This window comes from Molossus molossus, unplaced genomic scaffold (genome assembly GCF_014108415.1).
Source record: "Molossus molossus isolate mMolMol1 unplaced genomic scaffold, mMolMol1.p scaffold_m16_p_9, whole genome shotgun sequence".
Taxonomy (NCBI): domain Eukaryota; kingdom Metazoa; phylum Chordata; class Mammalia; order Chiroptera; family Molossidae; genus Molossus; species Molossus molossus.
In genome coordinates, this window is record NW_023425403.1 from 96,891,221 (window position 1) to 96,903,732 (window position 12,512).

The window sequence follows — 12,512 nt, forward strand, 5'->3', positions numbered from 1 at the left end:
GACTGCTTAGCATATTGTTCTTCTCATGTAAACATTTGGTATATTTTTTATATTGTATATTTTTATATAAATGTATGTGTGTGTTGTATAGGTATATATTTTATTTCTTAAAATTCTGCTCTCTAATAGAATACAGTCATTGCTTGCAGGGAGAAGAATGTGGCTAGGAAATGGGTGAAAAGGTTTTATTCCACTGTGTATACTCTTTTTTACCATTAGACATCTCTACAGTATTTGTGAATTATCCATTAATTAATTAATTTACTATTAAAGTAAAATAATTTAATGTTAAAATAAATTCTCTCTTTATGTACGGTTAAAAGCACCATATTGTTTATGAAGACAAATTTATTCTTAAAAATTAGAATAATAAACTACTCTGGATAAATATTGTTTTAGAAAAATATTTCTCAAAAATGATTGCTAGATAAATATATTATGATCTCACTTATATGTCGAATCCCCCCCCAAATTTTTTTTAACTCATAGATACAGAGAACAGATTGGTAGCTGCCAGGAGTGGGGGGGCCTTGGGAGCGTGAAATGGATGTAAAAGGTCGAAAGATGCAAACTTTCAGTTATAAAATAAATAAGTCCTAGGGATGTAATGTATATCATGGTGACTATAATTAATAATACCATATTGCATATTTGAAAGTTTCTAAGGGAGTAGATCTTAAAAGTGATCATCACAAGACCAAAACTGTAATTATGTATGGTGATGGATGTTAACTAGACTTATTGTGGTGATCATTTTGCAATTATACATATGTTGAATCATTATGCTGCATACCAGAAACTAATATAATGTTATATGGCAATTGTATCTTAATTAAAAAGGAAAGAAAAAGCCTCGTGTTCAGACAGCAGACAGCCAGGTAGAAATCTTAGTTCTGCTACACATCGGCTGAGTGTGTCCTTGGGCATATTACATAAGCTCTCTGGACCTCATTTTTTTCCCATCTGCAATTTGAAGATATGATACTGTACTTCACAGGGTAGTTATGGAGACTAAATGAGATCCTGTGTGTAAAATCACAGCACAGTACCTGGTACACAGTAGATTCTTAATAAATGTTAACTACATAACAAAAACATACAAAATTATTTTAATTAAAGGTTACATTTTTTAAAAAAAGATTGTTAAAGAAGGCTTCCTCTAATAATGTCATATTCAAGGAGATAATGTAGCTTTAAAATAAAATTTTAAAGAGGTTTTACTGCAACATGTTTCCTCAGCTCATATCAGTAGCAGCAAAATAAGGATACAGTAGCAGATACTGAAAGGCACTTATTACTGAATTGGAGAAAAGTGTCATACTTGTGGTGGCAAACTCTAAATTTTTATGAAAAATTTTCTTAAAAATAAAGAAAAATACAAAGATGATGTGGTCATCAGTATTTTTTAAAATAGCAGAGAAGATACTCTCACATCGATGTCTCTCTCCGTCCCTCTCTCCCTCCCTCCCTCCCTCCCACTCTATCTGAAAATCAATGGGGGAAAAGGTGTCCTCAGGTGAGGATTTAAATAGCAGAGAAGACCAAACAGTAAGGACAAATATGTCAAGGTGATGGTGTCATTTGTACAAGATATGATCTACTTAGAAAAAAAAAATAGAGCCCTGGCCGTTATGGCTCAGCGGTTAGAGCGTCGGCCTGCGGACTGGAGAGACCCGGATTCGTTCCCGCTAAAGGCATGTACCTTGGTTGTGGTTTGTTCCCAGCCCCGGTTGGGGTCATGTGGGTGGCGGCCAGTCCATGTGTCTCTATCACATCGATGTTTCTCTCTCTCTCTCTTCCTCCCTCTCTCCCTCCCACTCTATCTGAAGATGAATGCAGAAATGTCCTCGGGTGAGGATAAAAATAAAATGAAATGAAATGAAATAAAATAGAAAAAAATAGAGAAATCCATTAAATCTATTAGAACTAATGTTAGGTGGGTAGTTACAAAACATTGAAAAGTCAGTAGACTAAGTGCTAGCTAGGACAGCAGGATATCCACACAAAAAGAATGAAATTGGATCCCTATATCACACTGTACACAAAAACTAACTGCGAATGGATCTCAGACTAAAAATGTGAACTAGGAATAAAAATGCAGTAGTAAGCTTTGTGACCTTGAGTTAGGCAATGGTTTCTCAGATATGACACAAAAGCACAAACCACAAAATAAAAAAAATAGGTAAATGGGACTTCGTCAAAAATAGAAGCTTTTGTGCTTGAAAGGCTACCTTCAAAAATATGAAAAGACAACACTCAGAATAGAAGAAAATATTTTCAAATTATACATCTGATTTATCTGATATTCAGAACATAAAGAATTCTTTTTAAATTTTTATTTTTTACTCACTCGAGGACATTTTTTCATTTTGTTCAGATAGAGTTGGGAAGAGAGAGAGAGAGAAAGAGATGCAAACGAGACACATGGACTGGTTGCCTCCTGCACAACCCCAAACAGGGCAGAGGATGAACTGAACCAAGATACATGCCCTTGACCGGAATTGAACACTCGACTCGTTGGTCCTCGGGCCAACGTTCTAACTGCTGAGCCAAACCCGCCAGGGCTATAGAGAACTCTTTACAACTCAATAATAAAATTTAAAATGGGCAACGGACTTGAATAGACTTTTTTCCAAAGAAGATATACTAATAGTCAAACAGTACATGAAAAGAAGCTATTGCATTTCAACCCCAGCTGGATGTACTACAATTCACTCCTGGCACTAACAACCCAGACTTAGCATAGATCCCACAAGTTGAGCACAATCCCCACAAGGCTGCTCCCACTTCAGACTTCAGCTCCACTTCTGACCAACTGGCTATAAGTTCAGGGGTTTCCTTTACCTCCTTCAGTTCAATAATTCACTGGAATGATTAATGGAACAGAGGAAAGCTATGCTTCTCATTACAGTTTAACTATAAAGAGTACAGGTAAGTCCTGGTCAGTTTTGCCCAGTAGTTAGAGGGCATGCAAATCAAAGAGTCACCGGTTCAGTTCCGGTCAAGAGCACGAACCTCGGTTGCTGTTTGATCCCCAGCCTTGGTGAAGGTTGTGCGGGAGGCAACCACCATGTGTCTCTCTCACATCAATGTCTCTCTTTCTTCCTCCTTCCCTCTCTCCCTTCCACTCTATCTGAAAATCAATGGAAAAATATCCTTGGGTGAGGATTTAAAATAATAATAATAATAATAATAAATAAAAAAGAATAAAGTAAGAAGCAACTGATAAAGAGATGCATAGCTCGAGGGGAAAGAAACGAGGAGTGACTGCCAACGAGCATGGGACTTCTTTCTGAGGTGATAAAGATGCTCTAAAGCAGGTATATGTCGCACAACTTGTGGTAACAACCTGAGATGTACACATTAAAAGAATGCAGTGTAAAGACTATACTTTCAGAGATCATTTCTGTAGTTTGTTACTAGAGAAGTTTCTCTGAATGTGTACAGCACCCGAAACCACGAGGAGGAGGTGCAGTGTTTTCTTCTGAGCCAGAAGCTGGTTTCTGGTGTTGCTTATGCAACTGCCATTGACCACTGATGATCGTTCTTTTCTCTCATTATGGGAATAAGAGGAAGAAAACGCAAAAAACAAACAAACAAAAAAACGAATGAAGTGTATAGTATGGGAATTATGTCAATAAAGCTGTTGCTTAAAAACAAGTCAATGAGCTAGGTAAGAATTAGAGAGTATAATGAAAAAATATCCCATTTAACAATAACAGCATAAGAAATGAATTTAACATAAAATATGCTAGACATATGTGAAGAATTTACACATCCTGACCAAGGTCACAATCAAAGACCCAAATAAATGAAAGAATAAACTATGTTTCTGGATATGTTAATGTTATAAAAGTAAATTCTTCCTAAATTCACATTTAAATTTAATGGTACCTCTAAGGATTTGGGTGGGGGCAAAGCAAATGTGCCAATATTAGTATATCAATATATGAAAAAAAATATTACATATAATATAGTATAAAAATATATTGAAGAAATATGTCAATGTAGGTTCATCAGTTGTAACAGATGTGGCATTCTGATGAGGGATGTTGTTAATTAGAGGGACTATGAGTGTGGGAACAGCAGGTATATGGAAAATCTCTGTATCTTCCTCTTTTTTTTTATCTTAAATATGTTCTTATTGATCTTTTAGAGAGAGGAAAGGAGAGAGAGATAGAAACATTGATGTCGATCGGCTGCCTCCTGCACGCCCCCTACTGGAGAGAAACCTGCAACCTGAGCATGTGCCCTGACTGGGAATCAAACTGGAACCTCTCGGTCCACGGGACGATTCTCAGTCCATTGAGCCACACCGGCCGGGCTATGTACCTTCCTCTTACTTATGCTGTGAACTTAATACTGCGCTCGCGCTCGCTCGCTCTCTCTCTCTCTCTCTCTCTCTCTATATATATATATATATATATATGTATTTAGAATAATAAACATTTTGGAAAAGAGAAATAGAGTTAAATAATAAAGATAATAATTGTCTTTTAAAAAGGAGATAAGGGTTATATCAGATATCAAAATACATTATAAAACGATACTAATTCAAAATATAGTATAGACATAGGATTCAGACAGAATAAGAAATCAAAATAAAAATTCTAGAAAAAAAATGTTAATTTATTTAAGAATGTATCACATATTAATGGCATTTCAATTGAGGAGAGACAGAATACTTTAAAAATAAATTTGGACTAATTTCTTAAACAATATAAATAAATAAAATAGAATTGTTACTTCACAGATATAATAAAATTTTGGTAAGTTAAATATTTAAATGTTAAAAAAAACATTTCTAATGAGTTCATTAATTATTGGAAGAAAATATAGTTTCTCTTAGAATATTTATATAGTCTTGGGTGCAAATATCTTTCTTTTTAGCATTGTAACATAGGCAGGATTATAAAGAAAAAAATTGATACACTTGACTACTTTAAAAATCTTTATGCTCATAAAATTAAATTTAAAAGTAAGAGTGGGTTCTCCCTCGCTCATCTAAACACAGGAGAGGGAGCCACAAACAGCAGAACACCAACACCCACAAGGAGAGCCTGACAGGCTCCAAAGCCCACAGTGATAGCCAAAATGGTGAAACACAGAAACAGAAGCCAAATGAAAGAGCAAGACACCTCCACCGAAGATGAGATCAATGTGGAGCAATTAGGCATGTTAACAGAGCTAGAATTCAGAGCCATGATCTTGAGGAGGCTGAACAGCATGAGTAAGGACATAGAGACACTGAAAGTAAGCCAATTGGAAATTAAAAACCAACAAGAAGAGATAAAAAATGACATATCAGAAATGAAAAACACATTGGAAGGTTTAAAAAGCAGAGTAAGGGAAGCTGAGGACCGGATCAGTGAATTAGAAGACAGGGTAGAAAAAATCAACCAATCAGAAAAACAAAAGGAAAAAAACTATTAAAAAACAGGAAGACAGCTTAAGAGAACTATGGGACAACTGGAAACGTAATAATATTCGCATCATAGGAGTCCCCGAAGAAGAAGAAAATGAGCAAGGGATAGAGAATATATTCAAGAAAATAGTGACAGAAAACTTCCCTAATTTGGTGAAGGAAGAAGGCATTCAAGTTCAAGAATCACAGAGAGTCCCAAGTAAGAAGAACCCAAACAGGCCCACACCAAGACACATAGTAATTAAAATGCCACAAATTAAAGACAAAGAGAGAATCCTAAAAGCAGCAAGAGATAAGCAACAGGTTACCTACAAAGGGAACCCCATAAGGCTCTCAGCTGACTTCTCACAAGAAACACTATAGGCCAGAAGGGAATGGAATGAAGTAATCAAAGTCATGAAAAACAAGAATCTGAATCCAAGGCTACTCTACCCAGCAAGGCTATCATTCAAAATAGAAGATCAAATAAAGAGCTTCCCAGACAAAAAAAGGCTAAGGGAATACATTAGCACCAAACCAGCACTGCAAGAAATGTTAAAAGGACTGCTGTAATTAGCAGTTGAAATGGGAAGAAAAATAGAACCACACTAAACAAAAATGGCAATAAATAAGTACATATCAATAATCACCTTAAACGTAAATGGATTGAATGCTCCCATAAAGAGACACAGAGTAGCTGATTGGATAAGAAAGCATGACTCATCTATATGTTGTTTACAAGAGACCCACCTCTCAACAAAAGACTCACATAGGTTGAAAGTGAAGGGATGGAAAAAAATTTTCCAAGCAAATGGAAAGCAAAAAAAAGCTGGGGTAGCAATTCTCATATCTGATAAAATAGATTTCAAAATGAAGACCATAACTAGAGACAAAGACGGCCACTACATAATATTGAAAGGATCCATCCAACAGGAAGATATAACCTTGATAAACATATATGCACCCAATATAGGAGCACCAAAATATATTAAAAATCTTCTGGAGGACTTCCAAGGAGAAATCGACAACAATACAATCATAGCAGGGGACTTCAACACCCCGTTGACAGCACTGGATAGATCCTCTAGGCAAAAAATTAGCAAGGAAACAGAGACTCTAAATGAAACACTAGACCAAATGGATTTAATAGATATCTACAGAGAATTACACCCCAAAACTACAGAATACACATTCTTCTCAAGTGCACATGGGACATTCTCAAAGATAGACCACATGATAGGACACAAACTAAATCTCTACAAGTTCAAGAAGATGGAAATCATATCAAACATCTTCTCAGATCACAATGGCATGAAACTAGAAATCAATTGCAACAAGAACATGCAAAGACATTTCAACACATGGAGGCTAAATAGCATGTTATTAAACAATGAATGGGTCACCGAGGAGATCAAGGAAGAAATTAAAAACTTCCTGGAAACCAATGAAAATGAACACACAACAACACAAAATCTATGGGATGCAGCGAAAGCAGTTCTGAGAGCACTACAGGCTTACCTCAAAAAACAAGAAAAATTTCTAATTGACTGTCTAACCTCACAACTTAAAGAATTAGAAAGCAAACAAAAAGAAAACCCCAGAGCAAGTAGAAGGAAGGAAATAGTAAAGATCAGAGCAGAAATAAATGACATAGAGACCAAAAAAACAATTCAAAGGATCAATGAAACAAAGAGCTGGTTTTTCAAAAAGATAAACAAGATTGATGGATCCTTAGCTAGACTCACCAAGAAACAAAGAGAGAGAACCCAAATACACAAAATCAGAAATGAAAGAGGAGAAGGAACAACCAACACTACGGAAATACAAAAGATCGTTAACAACTACTATGAACAACTATATGGCAACAAATTCGACAATCTAAGCGAAATGGACAAATTTCTAGAAACACACAGTCTCCCAAAACTATTCCCGGAAGAGATAGAAAACTTGAACAGACCAATAACAACTAAGGAAATTGAAGAGGTAATCAAGACTCTCCCAGCAAACAAAAGCCCAGGCCCAGATGGTTTCACAGGGGAGTTTTACCGAACATTCAAAAAAGAACTAAAACCCATTCTCCTCAAACTATTTCAAAAAATTCAAGAAGAAGGAAGACTTCCAAACACGTTCTATGAGGCCAGCATAATTCTAATTCCAAAACCAGAAAAAGACACTACGAAGAAAGAAAACTACAGGCCAATATCCCTGATGAACATAGACGCCAAAATCCTGAACAAAATATTAGCAAATCGGATCCAGAAATACATCAAAAAAATTATTCACCATGACCAAGTGGGATTCATTCCAGGGATGCAAGGCTGGTACAATATTCGCAAATCAATAAACGTGATACACCACATAAACAAAATGAAGAATAAAAACCACATGATCATATCAATAGATGCTGAAAAAGCATTCGACAAAATCCAGCATCCATTTCTGATAAAAACGCTCAGCAATGTAGGAATAGAGGGATCATATCTCGACATAATAAAGGCCATATATGAAAGACCTACAGTCAACATCATACTCAATGGACAGAAACTAAAAACATTTCCACTAAGAACAGGAACAAGACAGGGATGTCCACTTTCGCCACTCTTATTTAACATTGTACTGGAAGTCTTAGCCACAGCAATCAGATATGAAGAAAAAATAAAAGGGATCCAAATTGGAAAGGAGGAAGTGAAACTGTCATTATTTGCAGATGACATGATATTGTACATAGAAAACCCTAAAGACTCCATCAAAAATCTACTAGACTTAATAAATGAATTTGGCAAAGTAGCAGGATACAAAATTAACGTCAAGAAATCGACGGCATTCTTGTACATCAATGATGAACTCACAGAAAGAGAAACTGAAAAAACAATCCCATTTACCATCGCTCCAAAAAAATTACGATACCTAGGAATAAACTTATCCAAAGAAGTAAAGGACCTATTTGCAGAAAACTACAGGTCATTGAAAAAAGAAATAGAGGAAGATATAAAAAAGTGGAAGCACATACCCTGTTCATGGATTGGAAGAATTAACATAATTAAAATGTCCATACTACCCAAAGCAATCTATAGATTCAATGCAATCCCCATCAAAATACCAACGACATATTTCATAGAACTAGAACAAATACTTCAAAAGTTCATATGGAACCAAAAAAGACCTCGAATAGCCACAGCAATCTTGAAAAAGAAGAACAAAGTAGGTGGGATCACAATACCAGATATCAGGTTATACTACGAAGCGACTGTAACCAAAACAGCCTGGTACTGGCACAAGAACAGGCATATAGAGCAGTGGAACAGAACTGAAAACCCAGAAATGGACCCGAGGCAATACACTCAATTGATATTTGACAAAGGTGGCAAGAGCATACAGTGGAGTAAAGACAGCCTCTTTAATAAATGGTGTTGGGAAAATTGGACAGCTACATGCAAAAAAAATGAAACTAGACCATCAACTTACACCATACACAAAAATAAACTCAAAATGGATAAAAGACTTAAATGTGACCCGTGAATCTATAAAAATTCTAGAAGAAAATGTAGGCAACAAAATTTCGGACATCATACGGAGCAGAATTTTCACTGATACATCACCTAAGGCAACAGAAATAAAGGAGAAAATGAACACATGGGATTACATCAAACTAAAAAGCTTCTGCACAGCAAAAGATACACTCATCAAAATGGAAAGGCAACCCACTGTATGGGAGAACATCATTGCCAATGATGTATCAGATAAGGGGTTAATTTCCAATATATATAGAGTGCTCATACAACTCCACAAAAGGAAGACAAAGAACCCAATTAAAAAATGGGCAGAGGAGCTGAATAGACACCTCCCCAAACAGGACATACAAATGGCCAAGAGACATATGAAGAAATGCTCAACATCACTAATCATCAGAGAGATGCAAATTGAAACAACAATGAGGTATCACCTCACACCTGTCAGAATGGCCGCCATCTACAAATCATCAAACAACAAGTGTTGGCGAGGGTGTGGAGAAAAGGGGACTCTAATACACTGCTGGTGGGAATGCAGACTGGTGCAGCCGCTATGGAAAACAATATGGTGCTACCTCAAAAAATTAAAAATTGAACTTCCATTTGACCCAGTGATCCCACTGCTGGGACTATACCCTAAGAAGCCTGAAACACCAATCAGGAAGAATATATGTACCCCCATGTTCATAGCAGCACTATTTACAATAGCTAAGATCTGGAAACAGCCCAAGTGTCCACCAGTAGACGAATGGATCAAAAAGCTGTGGTACATATACACGATGGAGTACTATGCAGCGGTAAGAAAGAAAGATCTCTTATCCTTTGAGACGACATGGAGGGACCTGGAAAGTATTATCCTAAGTGAAAGAAGCCAAGCAGAAAAAGACAAATACCACATGATCTCACTTATATACGGAATATAATGAACATAACAGTCTGAGGAATACAGTAGACCCAGACACATGGAAGTAGGGCACAAACTGACATCCCTCAGAAGAGGGGATGGGGGGTGGGGGTGGGGTGGGAAGAGATAAACCACAGAACTTATATGCATGTATGCATGACCAATGGACATGGACAACTAAGCCGGGGACAGGGTGGAGGGGGGGGGGTGCCAATGGGGTAAAAAGGTAAAATATCTGTAACAAAAAAATAAATAAAAATTCATATAAAAAAAATAAATAAATAAAAGTAAGATAAACTGAGGAAAAACTAGTTAGAATACATGTAGTTCTCTATTTAGAATATACATATGTTATGATAAGTATATAAATAGGGCCCTTAAGACTTAGTAGGAGAAATATTAGAACTTAATATTTTATGTTTAGAGGATATGAACAGACAGGTCACAAAAGAAGTAAAATGCATCGTCCATAGATATTTTTTAAAATTCAGGGTCACTAGAAATCAAAGAAATGCAACTAAAAACAAGACCCTACTTTTCATCTATTAAATTAGCAAACATGAGCATGATATACTCAGGGTGACAAGAATGTGGGGAAAGAACATAATCAACCACTGTTGGAGCAAATGTAAATGGAAACAATTTTGCATAAGGGGTTTTTTAAATCTTAAATATGTACCTATTTTTTGACCTAGAAATCCCAGGTTTAAGAATTTGTCCTAGAAAAATAACCATTTATTTCTACAAGCTTTATTTGCAAGTATTTTCATTTACTTATTGTTCATAAAGTTAAAAAAAGAAGAAAACAATATAAATGTTTAATAGAGTGTTGATTTAATAATTATGATATGCCATGCTACAAAATATTATGCATCTATTAAATAATATTTAAATAAAATGCATTTATTGACATGGACAATATTTATTGCATGCTGGTTAAGTTAAATTACAAAATGGCATGAATAGCACTGGCTGGTTTGGCTCAGTGGTTAGAGGGTCAGCCTGTGGACTGGAGAGTCCTGGGTTCAGTTCCCACAAAAGGCACGTACTTAGGTTGCAGTTTGTCACTGGCCCGGTTGGGGTCATGTGGGTGGCAACCACTCGATGTGTCTCTCTCATGTTGATGGTTCTCTCTCTCTCCCTCTCTCCCTCCTGCTCTATCTGAAGATAAATGCAAAAATGTCCTTGGGTGAGGATTAAAAAAAAAAGGCATGAATATACTTTATAAAAATTGCAAACACTATACACACTATTATGGCAAAAGTCTGGAAATAAATAAACCACCAAGGTTGATTCTGGTTTATTCTGGTGGCAGGATTGTGGATAATTTTTTTTTGTATTTATCCTATTTCCACTTTTTTTTTCGTTTGTTTGTTTGTTTTTGGTACGTGCCCCTAGCGGAAACCGAACCCGTGACTCTGGTCTGCAGGCTGAAGCTCCAACCGCTGAGCCAAACTGGCCAGGGCCTATTTCCACTTTTTTTTTAGGGGGCCTTGAGGACAGGGTCAGGGGGTTAGCTGGGGAGGAACTGCCGCTGCCCATTGCTGCCCTGGTTGCCAGCCTCACGGATCTCTTAGAGTTTCGGAGATGCATGCCTGTGGGGGAGGAAGGAAGGAAGGGAGGAAGGAAGGAAGGGAGGCGGGAAAGGCATGGCATGCTCCTGGGAAGGAGAGCATGCTCCATTTCCTTAAAAAAAAAAAAAAAAATTTTTTTCTTTATTGATTTGAGAGAGAGATGAAGGGAGAGCAAGAGACAGAAACATCCATGAGAGAGAACAATTGGCCACCTCCTGCATGCCCCCCACTGGGGATTTGGCCCACAACCTGGGCGACCTCTTCGTGCATGGGTCGACACTCAACTGCTGAGCCACACCAGCTGGGCTCTATTTCCATTTTAAAAATAAATATGTGATAAAATGATTTTTAACAAAGAATGACAAAATTCAAAAGTTGAAAAGGGAATAGATAGAGAAATAACTGTTAAAAAAAAAATAAGAGAGAATCCTGAAGACAGATTCTCTTTGTGACTAAATCTCTGAATGTAAGTTAGGTTACACTGATGATGAAAAAAAATCCTCTAGGCTTTGCCAAATGGTGCACTAGACCTACCCAGTGACCAACCATCGGAGAAGAGGGAAGCCTGCACGGTGCTATTTTTAAAATCTTAGTAATGGTCATAAAATATCTTGAAAAGTGAAGGCTAAATAAATTACAATGAAGGAAATGAATTAGCAGAAAGAATCTATGATCTGGGAATTGTTCTATGTATGATAAATCAACTTAGCATCAAACTCCTATTTTTTAGATGCAGCCACATAACCTCTGCCAGGAAATTCTTACAGAGTGCTACTGAACTGGCTATTTTGTTTCATTATTTACTCTTCATTTCTTCCAAGAATACTCGGACAAAACTTGGATTTCCTATTGTTATACTTCTTTAAGAAATAAAAATAAATTCTGCCCTGGCCAGTTTGGCTCAGTGGTTAGAGCATCCGCCTGCGGTCCGGAGAGACCCGGGTTCGGTTCCTGCTAAGGGCACGTACTTCGGTTGCAGTTTGTCCCCGGCCCTTGTTGGTCGTGCGGGTGGCAGCCACTCAATGTGTCCCTTCACATCGATGTTTCTCTCTCTCTCTCCCTTCCTCTCTATCCCTCCCACTCTATCTGTACAAAAAATGGAAAAATATCCTCGGGTGAGG

General features: G+C 36.9%; 1 non-coding gene across 1 annotated transcript; it reads left to right on the forward strand.

Annotated features, from left to right (window-relative positions):
• Window positions 1-3,381: 3,381 nt before the first annotated feature.
• Window positions 3,382-3,586, forward strand: LOC118623140. The gene has a single exon (XR_004958227.1). It is a non-coding gene; the product is annotated as a small nucleolar RNA U3 (small nucleolar RNA).
• The last annotated feature ends 8,926 nt before the right edge of the window (window positions 3,587-12,512 follow it).